Source organism: Macrosteles quadrilineatus, unplaced genomic scaffold (genome assembly GCF_028750875.1).
Source record: "Macrosteles quadrilineatus isolate MER2022 unplaced genomic scaffold, UCM_ALF_1.0 Scaffold_16__1_contigs__length_3527350, whole genome shotgun sequence".
Lineage (NCBI taxonomy): Eukaryota > Metazoa > Arthropoda > Insecta > Hemiptera > Cicadellidae > Macrosteles > Macrosteles quadrilineatus.
Genome location: NW_026542609.1, coordinates 1,969,439 through 1,989,124, shown reverse-complemented (window position 1 = coordinate 1,989,124; position 19,686 = coordinate 1,969,439). Strand labels below are relative to the sequence as shown.

General features: G+C 32.0%; 1 protein-coding gene across 1 annotated transcript in view; it reads left to right on the top strand.

Annotated features, from left to right (window-relative positions):
- Positions 1-19,686, top strand: part of LOC129005123 (gamma-aminobutyric acid receptor subunit beta-like) — a 76,654-nt gene that overhangs the window by 445 nt on the left and 56,523 nt on the right. The window lies entirely within an intron of this gene.

Below are 19,686 nucleotides of genomic sequence, written 5' to 3'. Positions count from 1 at the left end.
ATATGGGTGTTTTTTTTTTCATAACAACGTACGAAGGAAACATAAGTGGTTAGAGTAGAATAATAAACTTTGAGTAATCTTTGAAAAATAATATTGTAAATAGGACTACCCTATTGTTTAGATTTGAGCTTGTATGACTTTTTTTTAACTAAGAAATAACAGCTGCATATATAAGATGATTGTGTTAGGAAATATATGATAGTTGTAAACCTAATGATTTGAATTGCATTTTGTTTGTACATCTTGATATAATTTAAGTGCTAGTATATTAATGTTTTTGACATTTATTTTTACAAATATTAGGGCTACTTCCTGTAAAAATAAGCTGTGAGCACGAATTGTAAACTAACATACAGTATTCAATTTGGTTATTGAACACGCAAGATCAGTAGTTTGATTTCGTGTTTATATACTTAAGCTGATCCAGCATAAACATTTCTTGAACTGATATTGTTCAAATACTTATAACCTGTTTAACTAATAATTAAAGTGGATAAAAGCATTGACTATAGGCCTATGAATAGTTATCTTAGGTCAGTAACAAAACTACACAAGGCCCGTTACTTCATTTAATACTGATCTTTCACTAATAATTTGTTAAGATTAATACTTAAGTACTTTATTCTGAAACGGCGACCATACTCATATGCGACCCCATCTTGATTAACGATTTTATGACATACTAAAAATATAAATGTTAATTATCTCATATGCTTCCATATCTTATTTATATTACTATTGACAGCTCAATGATTGATTGCTTAAAAACAGTAGATCTTAGCACAACAAAGCTATCCGTCCATCAATTTGCCTAATCCTTCAGTAATCTTCGTCTAAAAATACGCAACCTGTCGAGACGCCTAGATCAAATTCAATCTTACCTAAATAGATTATTCCCAGCTAACTATTGTTTACAAAATAGCAAAATTAATTCAAGGTCCGTATTGTACTAGGATTTCTGTATATCGGTGATGGAAGTCTTAGCAATATGCACAATAAGCCGGAGACAGACTAATGGATCTAACACCATTAGCTAGACAGGTTGAGCACATCTTTAGTGCTGCGTTATGTCTTAGTGCTTGCAATGTCGAATAGTGCGGTGCAAATATCAACAGCATATAGAAATTAATATTTAGTCATTAAGTAATACTATTTTTTATTCAATATTTTAGGAGGTATTGAATAAAAAATGTGTTTCAATCAAGTTTAAGTCGTTGAACTCTAACTGTTAGCAAACGAAGTGTCTACATGAAAAGTTTCGTGTCGTTTCATGTGTTTAAATGTCGTTTGTGTAACGTATCTACTATTTATTGTTCAATTTTAATGTTTTGATGTGTTGCCTCTGATGATGTTGCATTGCAACTAAACATATACTTTTTGAAATGTTGACATAATTTGGACTACTGACCATAGCCTGAAAAGTCATATCTACGTAGCCCAGGAGATTTCATAATGAATATTAATAAACAAAAAACTAAATAAACTATTTTTAAAATTACTTAAATCACAGTCAAGCTAAATATAATTTTTCTTTAAGCCAATAAGAAATAGTGTGTCATAATTACCAAAACAGTACTTGCTGTAGATACATATTTTTTTTCTTTAAAACACAGTAGGGTATTTATTGTAAGGAAAGAAACGAGAGATAAATGAAATCCTGTCATCTGGGAGCTTGCTCGAGGCGGTGTGGTTGCATAGCTATGGAAGCTCTTTATGGTGGAATTCATTTATAACCAGACATTGTTAACATAAATTGTTATTTATTTTCAGAACATTTTCTAGATGTAAAAGAGTTTTCTATTTTAAATATTTTAGTATAATAAATCTCTTTAGAGTGCAACAATAAAACTATAGACATACTTCGCCCATGTAAAACTTTACTTCGCATTCTCGTAAAACGTTGAAAATACAGCTTTGTGTATACATTCTTCCAAGTTTTTTTAATGATTGGATGTTTTAATGAGGTTGTGAAACCATGGAGGACTTTCTTAAGAGAAACATTTACTTATTATGTACAGTTAACTATAGATATTTAGGAATATATATGAATATATGAATTATATAGGAATGCACACGATAAAACACAACCCGATTAAACACAATCACATTTCATCACTTCAAAAAGAAAGATAAACGTTTTTTTGAGACAACATAATCTATTAGAACTAAACTTTTCTTAAGTCGATTGCATGATATAATTGGTTTCACTTTAAAATTCAACATTAATAAATTAATTATTCTCTTCATATTGTGTAAGAATTTTCAACACTAACAAAAAATCTATGCTCAAATAAGATTCTTATTTTGTGGTCCTTAAACACTGTCGGGATTCAAAAGATACAATCTACTATTCAATATTTGACTGTGTCTAAAACTTGGCAACCTTTTTCTTGACAAGCAGAAAGATTGCGTTGAATGAAGCGAAACCGTGAACAAGACCTAACTAATGCGAAGGCGAGTAAAAGTAAAACATACGGTTCATACAATTTCTCATCCACCCTTGGTCAAGACAAAGACATTAAATCTCTTAAGCTCATTATTGCACTTAAAGACCTAAAATGCCGCTTTTAACTTTGCAACGCAAAGCCTTTTGATTAACTGTTTCATTTACCTCCTTTTAACTGTGTTCATACAGGCTTGCAGGCAGAAACGTTTGATTGACTATAAGAAAGTTGTTCGTTCCGTATTTACTTTACCAAAAAGGTGTAATTTGTTATAATCCATAACCTGTTTTACCTCAAAGTCTGTTAATTTCTTCACAATCTCAATTTGAACTTACGTGTGGAAGGGCAGGGGAGCTGTGACAGGTTGGAACATGATTCATTGCTGCCACGAGGTCGTAGTCGTAGTAAATAATAAACTATGAGTACCCAGTGGGGGGGCCACCAGTTGACCGACAAGATACTTGGTCGTCTTGCCACTAGACCGTCTTTTTTAATTAAATAGATAAATACTGAAAACCAGTACGTCGACAAGTTATTTCATCGTCAGTCCAGTTGACCGGCCTGTAAATCTAAATTATTATATACGAGAAACCAACTTGTCGTCAATCCTCCCGACCGACTTACCACTTGCTCGTCTTTTAGGTGGGGATGTGTTGAGCGGCAGTGCCAGCGGCGCGCGCAGCTGTGGAGGGCACTGCAGGCGTACCAACTTCTGTATCTTGTAGCGGCGGTTTTCATTCCGACGATTTTCAGCTATCACAATGCAGTGGACTAGCGAGGTTCTTATTACGTGTAATTGTTTGTTTCTCAATCGATATTTTGTTATACACAGTACAGTGAATATAAATAGGCCTATATTAGTTTACTTCAATGAAATAAATGTTTTATTTAGCTAAATAAATAAAAATACGCCGATTGAACAAATAAAATTGTTACAGACAACAGGAAGTCCTTAATATGATCAAAAAAGTGTTTATCTTTATTAAAAAATTACTGAAATTTGTAAACTTACTGCTGGCGACAAGGGTGGTGCCATACATAGGTTTATCAATAAATAAGATAAACATGGACAACCTTATGCAGCTATAAGTCAGGAAACATTTGTAGAAACATTAAAAAGCAATACCAATTTATGAAATATGATAAAATATTTACAGGAAATGTTGATTACTGTATATACATCGTGAGTATCTCCAGCAGTTACACACTGGTGATCTTTGAGTTGACTCTTTTAAACTCATTGATTATTACTTTTTTTCGTTTTGAAATAAATTCTGTAATACTTTGAAATTGCTCGAATTCGAGCAACATGTACACGAGTTTGAATATTAAATTAACTAACATATTTATGTAATAGGAGGGTCAAATATTGTTAGTAGATATAAAACCAGAATATGACCCCACTTTCGGCGTTTTCGGACTCAGGACTTTTAAATTTTTTGGCGAAAAAACACCCCAAATAGGTATAATATGATGGTTTTACCCCATTTTTGGCGTTTTAGAGGCTATATGGGGGCACTTTTTTGGTAAAAAAATGTTATTAATACTGAAAAACATGTCTGGAAATGAAGAGCTTTTTTTGACCACTTTTTTTAAAGACCCGGCTCTCGGCACGCGAACTCGGGCGCACTCCCGACCTATAGGCATACTTCTGATCCCCAGCGATGACAAACTAAAAGTCTTATGAAAAAATGTTTGAAACAAAAATTGAGGAATATCTAGTCATCTATACTTTTCCCACTGGCAGTTTTTCTCTGACCGAAAAATAAAAAAAATCCTCGCTTACTCACTTTTTCATGTTTACTCAAAGTAACCTTTTTATATTTTCCATAATTAATAATTATACACTAGCACAAATTAAATTATATTTATATTGTATTAAACAGTAGTTCATGTAGAATTTTAATATATAAATTTCATGTTATAAATATTTTTATTAGAAGCTAGACAAACATGTAAGTGATAGGAGGCGCATCACTTTGAACATCGTCATGCCTTCGACAGTGCCGTGCTGGCAACACCTGGAGTTTGAAACCATTGCTATTGCTGAAATTATATTATAACACATTTACATACAAAAGAAACTGGTAAATGGTTTTAATTGTTTAAACTTTTTATGCTGTATTATTATGTAGAAGGTCATGTAGTATGTAGGCTGGAATTTTAGCTGTTTTGTTGTATATCAAGCCTTTTTGAGATATAAATAAACAATAAAGCAGACCTTTATTTACTAATGCTGATATTATATTACAATGCATTGGCATACAAATGAAAACGGTTTGATTTATTTGTACTCATATAAAATAATATAATTCTTTTGAGTTATAGGGACGTCTGGTGATAAAATCACAAATTTAGAACATTTATAATGGACTTTTAAAATAATGGAATTAAGTATAGACTTATAACATTTTCATGATAACTGTTTGATTTATTTGTACTCATTTAAAATAATGTTAAAATAGTATTTGATTTTTATTGTTTTTTATCAAAAGTTGAAACCAATGTAGTGTGCCTAAATGTTTATTTACTGTTTTTTCTGTATCTCAAGCCAATAGATAGAATAGGACAAAGAGGTGTTTTTGGTGTTTTACCTATGAGAATAACATGGGGAGATTTTAAGCCACTTTTTAAAAATTGTGCTTACTCTCTATACATTTCTATGCAAATGTCCATCTCCAAAAATATTTCCAATCCCCATTAATGTCTGTATCATGTGAGATTTGCACCAGTTGGTTTGAAATATTTATAAATATAACGTGTTGCTGGAATCGCCTTAAATGGCAAGAAACATGTAGTCTTGGGACCTCTGGTAAAATATTGGAGTTTTCCTAGTATGGACTAAATATTTTTGAAAATTGAAAAAAATATGTTTTTTACTCAACTATTTTAGTGTCTTGAAACATGTATTACCGAGGAATCAGGCAAATATTTCGTGCCGAAATTATATTTTACCTTACGTGAGAACTTGGAATCATTATTTAAACTCAGTCCTACTCCACAGTATTATTGCAGGCTTGCTTCTCGTCCCAAGTGGTGAATTGTGTACAGTTTATGTGTGGTGCAAAGACTAGTTTCTCTTTTTAGTTGTGACCAGCTCATTTCTAAGATGCTTAATGGTATGTATCCACTTTGCCTCTGAACATAAGTAAATTGTAATCTTCAGTTTAGGACTTAAAGTTAATGTCGGATGCGATGCCTCTTTAATCGGAAGTTTGGGTTGTGATGAGCTCAACCCCTATCACCAATATCAGCATAGATCCATTGAACTATTATGTGTTATTGTACTTTGTGCTGATTAATATGTGTTTGGTAAATTAGCATGGCACAACACACAATCCCACATCTTGCTAATCGTAGTTGGTAGTTTAACTTAGCAACGATAATAACAAATTATTATGTCATTGCATTATTATGTCATGTCGGGGGTCTATTTGGTGGTCAAAGTAGAAGTAGGGAGCATTGACTTTCTACAATCATGATGAGATATCCAGCCAGAGCCTCAGACTGTAATAAAAAAATAGATGAAAATGCAAACTCTAAAGGCCCTGACCATGTTGTATACTTCCAGGCTGGAACAACCTTTACGTGGAATATTGTATATAAATTGTTTGTATACATAAGACTCTTGTAGTGAATGTACTCTTTGATGAAAATACAAAATAAAGATGAAAACTACTTTATGCAAAGAAGAGAACGTAATTGTGAAGGGTAGCTACAAACAATTGCATTTTAGTGAGCAATGAAAGTTGCTATAATTATTGGGATTGTTTTGGGTAAGTTTATAGATATGCATTGTGTTTACAGGAATTAATCACAGTGGGGATGCCATTTACATCGAGACATATCGATTTAGTTAAAGTGATAAAACGAAGACCATGATAGTGGTGGATAAAGATTTTATTTGTTGAGCAATCGATATGAGAAGGAGTTTCTTGTTAAACAATAACCTGGAAAACCAATACAACATAATGCACTGTCATCCCTCATTGGTATTGTAACTTACAAGCTCTGTTGTTCTTTACTCATTTTCAAAAACATATAAATTATAAAATAAGCCATTTTGTTGTTTATTTTACTGTTATGTATTGTAAGTGTATATATTGAAATAAATGGTTAAATAAATGTAAGTTGAAAAATGAGCCTTTTTTTGTCACTAGTTTATTTACATTGATTTGAATCACATTTTTGAACTAACAGATGATTAAATTATTAATTGCATAACATTTGAAACATAGAGATACAACATTTACATTATTAACTGGAAACTATAGATCTATATTATTGTATGAACATAATTTCTGTATTTCATATATGTAAAAGCAATGAGACCATGCTAAATTACAGGATTCAATAACAAAGGAAGCTGATATTGTGCTATATACCTGAGGGTGTAAATATAGAGGTGGGCATTTCCATAGAGACTTAATGACGAATTAGAATGTGAAAGTTCTATGGTAGAAATATCAAGTATGCAAGAGTGATCATCAGAGGTAACATGGTCATCAGGCAATTCATAGAGAGGGGTCAGTCAGGTTGAACTAGTATATTGCAGTGATTCATCCAATATAGAAACAATAGTTACAAATAACCAGAACCAATTACTGAATATTGTAGTTACCAGTTTTCCTATCCTACTGTTAAAATATGAACCTCATTTTAATATGAGTTGGTGAGTTCATGCCCGGTAACATGAATGTAATAATGTTTCTAAATGTATTTATCTTATTTTATGGTAGATTTCACTATGTGTGCTTACTCTATGGTAAAATTCTTTGAGATCATTTAATATTTAACACACTTATATTAGTGAATAAATCATCAAAGTGTGATATAAATATGCTGGGTGAAACGTATTAAAACTTGCTTCCAGTTTATCTATTAAAGGATTGTCAAACGTCTCGGTTTTGCTAACTATGACCTGGTGTCCCGAAAAGGGCTCTTAAGACCATAAGATGACAATACATAAAGTTTGGACTATTGACTGTGATGTGAATTTATGCATACTTTGTCATAAAAATTTTACACTATAGTATTTTTACGAGTTCTGACTGTGACTGTGATGTGAATTTGTGTGTATTTCATTACATAAATTTCACACTTTTTTCACTCATTTCACACCACTATTATGATGTGTTGTGCCTGCATGAGTGTGTTGAGCCATGAATATCATAGACTACCAAGCTATAAGGACGTATGCTAGAACTGATCTAACCTCTGCCAAACCCTGAATACGAGCCTGGATGCACAGACTTTGGACCAAGGATCAATAATTGTAAATAGACAAACCTGTGTGATAGGATATAGAACACTGAAAAATACAAATGTTAGAAACTTTAGTCTTTTACTTATTTACCCTTACCACCCTCTGTTTTGGAGGAAACTGCCTTACAACCAACATTATGAAGATTGCATTAATACTCATGATCTTGGTCATTATAAAATTTATCAAACATAAATCCGTATTTGCCATTATTCATAAACCTTTCCTTGTCTATTATGAAAAAGCTATCCAACACTGGTGGTAAAGACTTTTATATTGATGAAATGAAAAGTCATTATTAATATGATTGTTAAATATAAGGTTTAAAATTTATATTGCCTTGTTTGGATAATATTAGAAAATGTACGTTATCGCATAAATGTTTGCGTACTTTCTAAGTAAAAGCAGTTAATATTTTTATGTTGACCCATTGAGAGAAATTGTATACTATTTGTACTATAAAAAGTCTATTCATGCATATCAGTACAGTAAAAGTTCTGTTACAATCCAGTCATAGGTCAGTCTCAATTGCATCCATAGTTTCTCAGTCAACCTGTCAGTCATTTGGTTACAGTCTGTTTTCTAACTCTTCATTAACCAATATTACATAACATTTTTTATTTAAAACACAATATTCTATAAAATTTTCATTGGCCAGTTGTTGTTGATTGTTATAAACAGTACTTGATATACAAACACATACGTTGTCATCAGTCAGGCGTCCAAACAATTAAAAAATATCGTTGAGAAGAAATTGGTTGTTGTATTTAACAACATAAAGGTCGATTCACAAACGGTATGTAATAGTTTAATCACGTCACAGTGTATACAACAACTGACTGTGACTGTGATGTGAATTTGATTAGTTGTGTGAAATGTGTGAAAATAGTGTGAAATTTTTGAAATTGCTTCCAGTTTATATGTTGTCATTAAGCAAGCGTTTAAAAATCCAACAATATCGTTGAGAAGAAACCAGCTGTTGTATTTGACGACATAAAAATCAATTCACACATAACACGTCACAGTTCAATCACATCAGTTACGACACAGTGTATACACCAACTGACTGTGACTGTGATGTGAATTTGTGTGTACTTCGTCACACAAATTTTACACAAATTTCACACATTTTTCACACATTTCACACAAATATCATGATAGTTGTGTGAAATGTGTGAAAAATGTGTGAAATTTGTGTAAAATTTGTGTGACGAAGTACACACAAATTCACATCACAGTCACAGTCAGTTGGTGTATACACTGTGTCGTAACTGATGTGATTGAACTGTGACGTGTTATGTGTGAATTGATTTTTATGTCGTCAAATACAACAGCTGGTTTCTTCTCAACGATATTGTTGGATTTTTAAACGCTTGCTTAATGACAACATATAAACTGGAAGCAATTTCAAAAATTTCACACTATTTTCACACATTTCACACAACTAATCAAATTCACATCACAGTCACAGTCAGTTGTTGTATACACTGTGACGTGATTAAACTATTACATACCGTTTGTGAATCGACCTTTATGTTGTTAAATACAACAACCAATTTCTTCTCAACGATATTTTTTAATTGTTTGGACGCCTGACTGATGACAACGTATGTGTTTGTATATCAAGTACTGTTTATAACAATCAACAACAACTGGCCAATGAAAATTTTATAGAATATTGTGTTTTAAATAAAAAATGTTATGTAATATTGGTTAATGAAGAGTTAGAAAACAGACTGTAACCAAATGACTGACAGGTTGACTGAGAAACTATGGATGCAATTGAGACTGACCTATGACTGGATTGTAACAGAACTTTTACTGTACTGATATGCATGAATAGACTTTTTATAGTACAAATAGTATACAATTTCTCTCAATGGGTCAACATAAAAATATTAACTGCTTTTACTTAGAAAGTACGCAAACATTTATGCGATAACGTACATTTTCTAATATTATCCAAACAAGGCAATATAAATTTTAAACCTTATATTTAACAATCATATTAATAATGACTTTTCATTTCATCAATATAAAAGTCTTTACCACCAGTGTTGGATAGCTTTTTCATAATAGACAAGGAAAGGTTTATGAATAATGGCAAATACGGATTTATGTTTGATAAATTTTATAATGACCAAGATCATGAGTATTAATGCAATCTTCATAATGTTGGTTGTAAGGCAGTTTCCTCCAAAACAGAGGGTGGTAAGGGTAAATAAGTAAAAGACTAAAGTTTCTAACATTTGTATTTTTCAGTGTTCTATATCCTATCACACAGGTTTGTCTATTTACAATTATTGATCCTTGGTCCAAAGTCTGTGCATCCAGGCTCGTATTCAGGGTTTGGCAGAGGTTAGATCAGTTCTAGCATACGTCCTTATAGCTTGGTAGTCTATGATATTCATGGCTCAACACACTCATGCAGGCACAACACATCATAATAGTGGTGTGAAATGAGTGAAAAAAGTGTGAAATTTATGTAATGAAATACACACAAATTCACATCACAGTCACAGTCAGAACTCGTAAAAATACTATAGTGTAAAATTTTTATGACAAAGTATGCATAAATTCACATCACAGTCAATAGTCCAAACTTTATGTATTGTCATCTTATGGTCTTAAGAGCCCTTTTCGGGACACCAGGTCATAGTTAGCAAAACCGAGACGTTTGACAATCCTTTAATAGATAAACTGGAAGCAAGTTTTAATACGTTTCACCCAGCATATTTATATCACACTTTGATGATTTATTCACTAATATAAGTGTGTTAAATATTAAATGATCTCAAAGAATTTTACCATAGAGTAAGCACACATAGTGAAATCTACCATAAAATAAGATAAATACATTTAGAAACATTATTACATTCATGTTACCGGGCATGAACTCACCAACTCATATTAAAATGAGGTTCATATTTTAACAGTAGGATAGGAAAACTGGTAACTACAATATTCAGTAATTGGTTCTGGTTATTTGTAACTATTGTTTCTATATTGGATGAATCACTGCAATATACTAGTTCAACCTGACTGACCCCTCTCTATGAATTGCCTGATGACCATGTTACCTCTGATGATCACTCTTGCATACTTGATATTTCTACCATAGAACTTTCACATTCTAATTCGTCATTAAGTCTCTATGGAAATGCCCACCTCTATATTTACACCCTCAGGTATATAGCACAATATCAGCTTCCTTTGTTATTGAATCCTGTAATTTAGCATGGTCTCATTGCTTTTACATATATGAAATACAGAAATTATGTTCATACAATAATATAGATCTATAGTTTCCAGTTAATAATGTAAATGTTGTATCTCTATGTTTCAAATGTTATGCAATTAATAATTTAATCATCTGTTAGTTCAAAAATGTGATTCAAATCAATGTAAATAAACTAGTGACAAAAAAAGGCTCATTTTTCAACTTACATTTATTTAACCATTTATTTCAATATATACACTTACAATACATAACAGTAAAATAAACAACAAAATGGCTTATTTTATAATTTATATGTTTTTGAAAATGAGTAAAGAACAACAGAGCTTGTAAGTTACAATACCAATGAGGGATGACAGTGCATTATGTTGTATTGGTTTTCCAGGTTATTGTTTAACAAGAAACTCCTTCTCATATCGATTGCTCAACAAATAAAATCTTTATCCACCACTATCATGGTCTTCGTTTTATCACTTTAACTAAATCGATATGTCTCGATGTAAATGGCATCCCCACTGTGATTAATTCCTGTAAACACAATGCATATCTATAAACTTACCCAAAACAATCCCAATAATTATAGCAACTTTCATTGCTCACTAAAATGCAATTGTTTGTAGCTACCCTTCACAATTACGTTCTCTTCTTTGCATAAAGTAGTTTTCATCTTTATTTTGTATTTTCATCAAAGAGTACATTCACTACAAGAGTCTTATGTATACAAACAATTTATATACAATATTCCACGTAAAGGTTGTTCCAGCCTGGAAGTATACAACATGGTCAGGGCCTTTAGAGTTTGCATTTTCATCTATTTTTTTATTACAGTCTGAGGCTCTGGCTGGATATCTCATCATGATTGTAGAAAGTCAATGCTCCCTACTTCTACTTTGACCACCAAATAGACCCCCGACATGACATAATAATGCAATGACATAATAATTTGTTATTATCGTTGCTAAGTTAAACTACCAACTACGATTAGCAAGATGTGGGATTGTGTGTTGTGCCATGCTAATTTACCAAACACATATTAATCAGCACAAAGTACAATAACACATAATAGTTCAATGGATCTATGCTGATATTGGTGATAGGGGTTGAGCTCATCACAACCCAAACTTCCGATTAAAGAGGCATCGCATCCGACATTAACTTTAAGTCCTAAACTGAAGATTACAATTTACTTATGTTCAGAGGCAAAGTGGATACATACCATTAAGCATCTTAGAAATGAGCTGGTCACAACTAAAAAGAGAAACTAGTCTTTGCACCACACATAAACTGTACACAATTCACCACTTGGGACGAGAAGCAAGCCTGCAATAATACTGTGGAGTAGGACTGAGTTTAAATAATGATTCCAAGTTCTCACGTAAGGTAAAATATAATTTCGGCACGAAATATTTGCCTGATTCCTCGGTAATACATGTTTCAAGACACTAAAATAGTTGAGTAAAAAACATATTTTTTTCAATTTTCAAAAATATTTAGTCCATACTAGGAAAACTCCAATATTTTACCAGAGGTCCCAAGACTACATGTTTCTTGCCATTTAAGGCGATTCCAGCAACACGTTATATTTATAAATATTTCAAACCAACTGGTGCAAATCTCACATGATACAGACATTAATGGGGATTGGAAATATTTTTGGAGATGGACATTTGCATAGAAATGTATAGAGAGTAAGCACAATTTTTAAAAAGTGGCTTAAAATCTCCCCATGTTATTCTCATAGGTAAAACACCAAAAACACCTCTTTGTCCTATTCTATCTATTGGCTTGAGATACAGAAAAAACAGTAAATAAACATTTAGGCACACTACATTGGTTTCAACTTTTGATAAAAAACAATAAAAATCAAATACTATTTTAACATTATTTTAAATGAGTACAAATAAATCAAACAGTTATCATGAAAATGTTATAAGTCTATACTTAATTCCATTATTTTAAAAGTCCATTATAAATGTTCTAAATTTGTGATTTTATCACCAGACGTCCCTATAACTCAAAAGAATTATATTATTTTATATGAGTACAAATAAATCAAACCGTTTTCATTTGTATGCCAATGCATTGTAATATAATATCAGCATTAGTAAATAAAGGTCTGCTTTATTGTTTATTTATATCTCAAAAAGGCTTGATATACAACAAAACAGCTAAAATTCCAGCCTACATACTACATGACCTTCTACATAATAATACAGCATAAAAAGTTTAAACAATTAAAACCATTTACCAGTTTCTTTTGTATGTAAATGTGTTATAATATAATTTCAGCAATAGCAATGGTTTCAAACTCCAGGTGTTGCCAGCACGGCACTGTCGAAGGCATGACGATGTTCAAAGTGATGCGCCTCCTATCACTTACATGTTTGTCTAGCTTCTAATAAAAATATTTATAACATGAAATTTATATATTAAAATTCTACATGAACTACTGTTTAATACAATATAAATATAATTTAATTTGTGCTAGTGTATAATTATTAATTATGGAAAATATAAAAAGGTTACTTTGAGTAAACATGAAAAAGTGAGTAAGCGAGGATTTTTTTTATTTTTCGGTCAGAGAAAAACTGCCAGTGGGAAAAGTATAGATGACTAGATATTCCTCAATTTTTGTTTCAAACATTTTTTCATAAGACTTTTAGTTTGTCATCGCTGGGGATCAGAAGTATGCCTATAGGTCGGGAGTGCGCCCGAGTTCGCGTGCCGAGAGCCGGGTCTTTAAAAAAAGTGGTCAAAAAAAGCTCTTCATTTCCAGACATGTTTTTCAGTATTAATAACATTTTTTTACCAAAAAAGTGCCCCCATATAGCCTCTAAAACGCCAAAAATGGGGTAAAACCATCATATTATACCTATTTGGGGTGTTTTTTCGCCAAAAAATTTAAAAGTCCTGAGTCCGAAAACGCCGAAAGTGGGGTCATATTCTGGTTTTATATCTACTATTGTTAACAGTGGTGAGGTAACTACCGTTACATTTATTCAATTGAGAGATAAATACAAATTGATAATACCGGTTATTTAAAGCTTTGTTGTCTATTTTTCCCTCTCTTAAAAAAAATAAAATAAAGAATGAATTTAGACTTTTGGTGACATTAGTTTGTACTATTTCTCCTTAAATGACACTGTTGTCTTGGTAAGCAATAGTTATCTCGGTAAACTATTTATTTGCTGAAGTGCACAGTGTGCTACTTAGCCTGAGAAACATCTTTTGTTTTATGATTTTGTTGTAGGCCTATTGAAAACCTTGTCTAGAAGGAATTCCCATTGCCTGTGTTACCGGGGAGAAGTTTATATTCAGATTTTCTAATGAACTATCATAGATAAAAGGAGTATAGTCATGTATGTATGACAGAGTATGTCTACTCCTTTTACCTATGGTACTATTTCCAAGTTCATCTGGACGACCCTGCAAATCGTTTCTAGTAAAAAAAAAATTATTTGGTTTATGTTTATGAACTTGTATGAGTGTTGTTAACTAAAGCTAAATTCACATCAAATTAATTAATTTAATTTATTTTAATAGTATTTCTAATTAATTTCAGTTTTAAGAACATATAGTAAATAAATCCTTGTTGAAACGCTTACTGAACTCATACGTTACTTGTTGTTGAACGCTTTTACTGATTTGTTTTGTTGTAACTGTTTTGTTTATTTTCACTTGTTTTGTTGCAACCGCTGTCTTTTTGCCATCTTGTTGCCGTCTCTCTTGTTGTTGTTATCAATTCATTCTAATTTCTTTTGTTTTTCACTCAACATTATTTATAACTAGCTTTAAGAAAGTCTTGTTTGTATTGCATTGATTTGTACGAAATATCAAAATGGAGCTGTCCGTTGGAATGTAAAATAAATAAAATAAATAAAAAATGAAACGGCTGTACTATCCATGCAATTATTGTCAAACTATATGTTCAAAGATTCCTGGACGGCAATGTTATAATACTAGTTGGAGCAGAGGTACTGGATCTAGGATTAATCCAGTTTTGTGACGTGTAAGGTATATCACTGCATAAGTAGTTAGCTCAAGAATTATGACGCGGATGACAAAGATTGGTAGCTTTTGCTATAATTTGTACCGATGGTAGTTAGTTTTTATTTGAAATAACAAAACAAAATCAATATTATTTAATCATTGGCTAGAAAGATTAAGAAAGAGTGACCAGCAGTTTAGAAGTTTTAGTTTTGTAGGGTTGGTAGTGGTTAGTGATAACCCATTTCAAGTTTTGTCAGTTAAGTTCACTGGAAATATGGTCATCTAAGTTGTGGTTGCTGTAGAAAATTGTAAGTAGTTTTAATATTGTTTAGTAATAAGATTTTAGCTGATTTATTGTATATAGCTTTGTAGAAATCACTTTTGGGAAAAAGATGAAAAGGAATGAATAGTTTTCAAATCAATTTAATGCATTTCACAAGAAAAGAAAACAAGTAAAGTTTATACAGACCTGTTGAGTTTTGTTCTAGGAGAAGCACATTTTCACAAGAAGTTGTAAAGATCTTAAATCTACTTTTAATTATTAGAATTTATAGAGAATAGTTTTTATTGGGTTTGTGTGATGTTTTCAGACAGAAATCAACCACTTCTTGGTACTACCACTTCTTGTTCGCCTTCTTATGATTGGTCCAGTAGCTTTTTGCACCACTTCTAGTTTGCATGGTATCTGCTAGTGCCTGTTCTGACCATTAAACCAGTGTCTCTGTTTAAAGTAAGATCTTTCCACTATTTTATTATTTAGTATAATTTTTGGAAGTAACAACTGGATATTTAATTTCATTTGGAAAGTGTATTTTGAGAAATTTGACATCCATAAAATAAATGCATCTTTGGCCTACTTTGTCTTTTAATTTATCTCACTTCTACTACCAGCTTAAATTAGATTCATCCTAAATTAAAGTATACTACCTAATTGGCTACAAGGTAGGGGTATACAAAGAAGAACTTCTGTACGAGATAAGAATAAGAGGGGAAGAAACGAGTGATAGTGATGTAGACTCTTTAAGAAAAACTTTAAGATCTTGTATTAACCAGAATACCGATTTAACAAATTTAAAAGGTTCATACACTTTATCTGGGGAAATAACTATAATTGGGGAAAAGTGTGAACAAATTGATTCTCTAATTGAACAGTGTAGGGAAAATGTGACTAAACTCAAAATAGCTAAAATCAAGGCTAAACTAGTGCATGTACAAAACCGGACTACTAATCTATTACAATGTAAGCTGGATCCAGATAAGAAAGTTAGTTTAGACAAATTAAATCAGCAAATCTTAAATAGTTTTGAGCAATTTAAAACAATGCATACCTTCTCGGACCAGGAGATGGGGGATTTTGAAGAGGAGCTGAATAACTCTATAGTTGAGAATGAAATAATTGGGGAAAAATTAAATCAGTCTAAATCAGTAGTTCCACCAACTGAAAACTTCACTTCATCTACACCTCAAAGAGTAGAGATTGATTGTTTTCAACAAAATGTGCCGGGTCAAGTCATAAATAATCAACCAAACTCATGTACAGTTGTAAATAGTAGCCTAAGTCCTAGTAGCCTTTTTACAAAGTTGTCAAACCCATTGGAAATTTATTTAAAAAAATTTCCTGTGTGTAATGGTTTAGAAACAAACACATTGTTGCAGTTTTTGAGAAACCTAGTTACTGTCCGTAATGAAACTTCTTTATCTGAGCAAGATTTGTATGAGATTCTACCAATTTATTCTACAGCACCATTAGTGAATAAAATATTAGAATTCAAAAGGGAATCAAAATCAATTGATTTGTTGCATGCTAATATAATCACTACATTTTTGCCAATCACCTTAAGGGAAAAGCTGAAACAAGATTTAATTTTTCGACCTCAAAAACACCTTGAACCTTTGTCTATATATGTGCATGAAATAAAAATAAACCACCAGGTATTAAAGTGTGATTTAACTGAGAGTCAACTTGTTAGTTTTATTAAGAATGGAATACATCCTGATTTGCGCAACAAACTAATATTTGAGAAGAACCCTGAAACATTTTTAGACTTAGATCATCTTTGTATAAGTTTAAATAATGTAACATACAATGATTACCTCAGAAATCAAGGTTTTCCAGTTAGTAATAGTAGTGTTAGCAAGCCTTATCTATCAACTGATGATAAGCCTAGGATGGATAAACCTAACCCAGGAGTTCAACGACCTAAAAGTCACTACTCAAATCGTAACAATGAGAGGCCTGTTTGTTTCAAATGTCAAAGAGTAGGTCATATTGCTCGTAATTGTTACAGACCAGATCCAAAAAACTAGTTAAGCCAGGAAAAACACGTAGCCTAGACTACAAATCTGTTTTTCCGGACGGCAAGAAAGAATTCGGAAATAATAAACCTGTATATAGTTCTCATAGTCCCAATTTTAAGTCTGAACTGAGAAGAGTTGTTAAGGATTTTAATAAAATAAATTCACCTGGATTAAAGAAAGTAAAAGCTAAAACTGTAACACATTTACCCTGTATTTCTGTGGATTTAGGAAACAAATTAAGTGTGGGAGCTTTGTTAGACACTGGAGCTAGTCAAAACTTTATAAGCTTGGATTTATACAACAGATTATTGGGAAATAAATTAATTATGAGTGAAAATACTTGGCAGGGAACCATAGTTGCTGCAAACAATGAACCTTTGAACATAAATAAGCAATGTGAAACTTTGATTAAGATAAAATCATTTACCTGGAAACAAACATTTTTAGTGGTTGAGTTAAAATATTTTGACATGATTTTAGGATACCCTTTTATGTGTGCAAGCAAGTTAAACCTAAATATGGATCGACAAATGGGTTATTTTACATTTAAACCTGAAGATGAAATTAAGTTAATTCCAAGTACAAACCTGAGTGAATTAAGCTTAAGTAGTATTAAAGTAGGAGATGTTGAAATGTGTGAAGAAGCTGAGAAGTTAATTAAGAATTTTCCTACTGTTTTTACGGATAAGATAGGATCAGCACTTGATTTGGAAATTGAGCTTAAAGTGACGGATGATAAACCTGTTAGTATACGCCCTTATTTTTTAAGTCCACCCAAAGTAGAGAAGATGAAAGCTATAATTGATGACTGGATAAAACAAGATGTCGCGGAAGTTTCCACTAGTCCGTATAGCGCCCCTGCATTTTTGACTCAAGATGACAGACTTGTAATTAACTACTCTGAACTCAATAAGAAGTTAATCAATGTAGATTACCCGCTAGGAGATATGCAGAATATGTATCAGCATCTAAAAGGAGCTAGATATTTTACAGTCATAGATTTAAACAAAGCATTTTTACAATGTCCCATAGCTTTAGAATCCAGAGATTTAACATCTTTTAGTACAATTTTTGGTAAATTCCGTATGAAGAGAATTCCATTTGGATTGAAAATAGGCAGTAGCGTACTATCACATTATTTGGACAAAATATTTAATGACATCAAATTTCAGTATATGATTAACTTTTGTGACGATATAGTTGTATATAGCCCTGATAAGAGAAACCATATTGAGCACGTTACTGAAGTGATTAAGAGATTAGCAAAACACGGACTTACAGTAAATCCACAAAAAGTCAAATTCTTTTGTAAGGAAATAAGTTTTTTAGGACATATTATTAAACAAGATAGCATCACAATAGATCCCGAGCGAACTAACTCATTAATGAAATTTCCTGCTCCAAAAACTGTGAGGCAAGTGCGACAGTTTATAGGAATGTGTGGTTATTGGTCTAGATATATTCCTAAATATGCTGAAATATGTTTACCTCTGTTTGCGCTGAAAAAGAAAGGTGTAAAATTTAAGTGGAATGAGGAGTGTCAAAATGCATTTGAAACCTTAAAGAGTAAGATAGCAAATCCGCCTATACTACAAATGGCCGATTTTTTCTAAAGAATTCGAGTTGCATACCGACGCAAGCGACCTAGCAGCTGCTGGTGTTTTATTGCAAAGAAATGAGGAGGGGAATTTAATGCCTATTGCTTACTATTCGAAGAAATTCACACCTACTGAGATGCGTTATAGCACTTACGAAAAGGAAGCTTATAGTGTAATATTGTGTGTAGAGAAATGGCATCAATTCTTGGAAGTAAGAAGTTTTAAATTAGTTACTGATTGTCAAGGTCTTAGTTTCATGCTCAAATCTCGAAAAAGCCGTGGAAGATTGTCTAGATGGTTTGAAAGGTTGTTTAGTCTTCCATTCACAGTTGAACATGTAAAAGGTTCGGAGAATATAATAGCTGATGCGTTATCACGTATGTTTAGTGGAGAGAAAGAGAGTGAGACGGAAATTCACGAAACTAATCTGTTAAGCAATATCAACAATGAAGTCTATTTTTGTAATGTGTTAAATGAAATACCATTGGATCTTAAGGACATTAAAGTACATCAAGAGAGCGATGAAGAGTGTAAGAAAATCATTGAAAGCATCAAGAATAAGACCAATAATGAAAATTATACCCTGAAAAATGAAGTTTTATTGTTTAAAAAGAAGATTTATTTGCCCAAGAAACTGTTTAGTGTAATATTCGCATTCTATCACAACTCATTAATTGGTGGTCATATGGGAATTTTTAGGACTCAAAGTAAAGTAAATGAAAGTTTTCACCATCCTGAATTAAATGAATTCGTAAAAGGTAAAGTCCGTGAATGTAAGATCTGTCTGATGTCTAAGTCGGAACAACGTAAGTTTGAAGGTCGACTGATATCTGTTCCTGTAACTCAAGCTCTAAA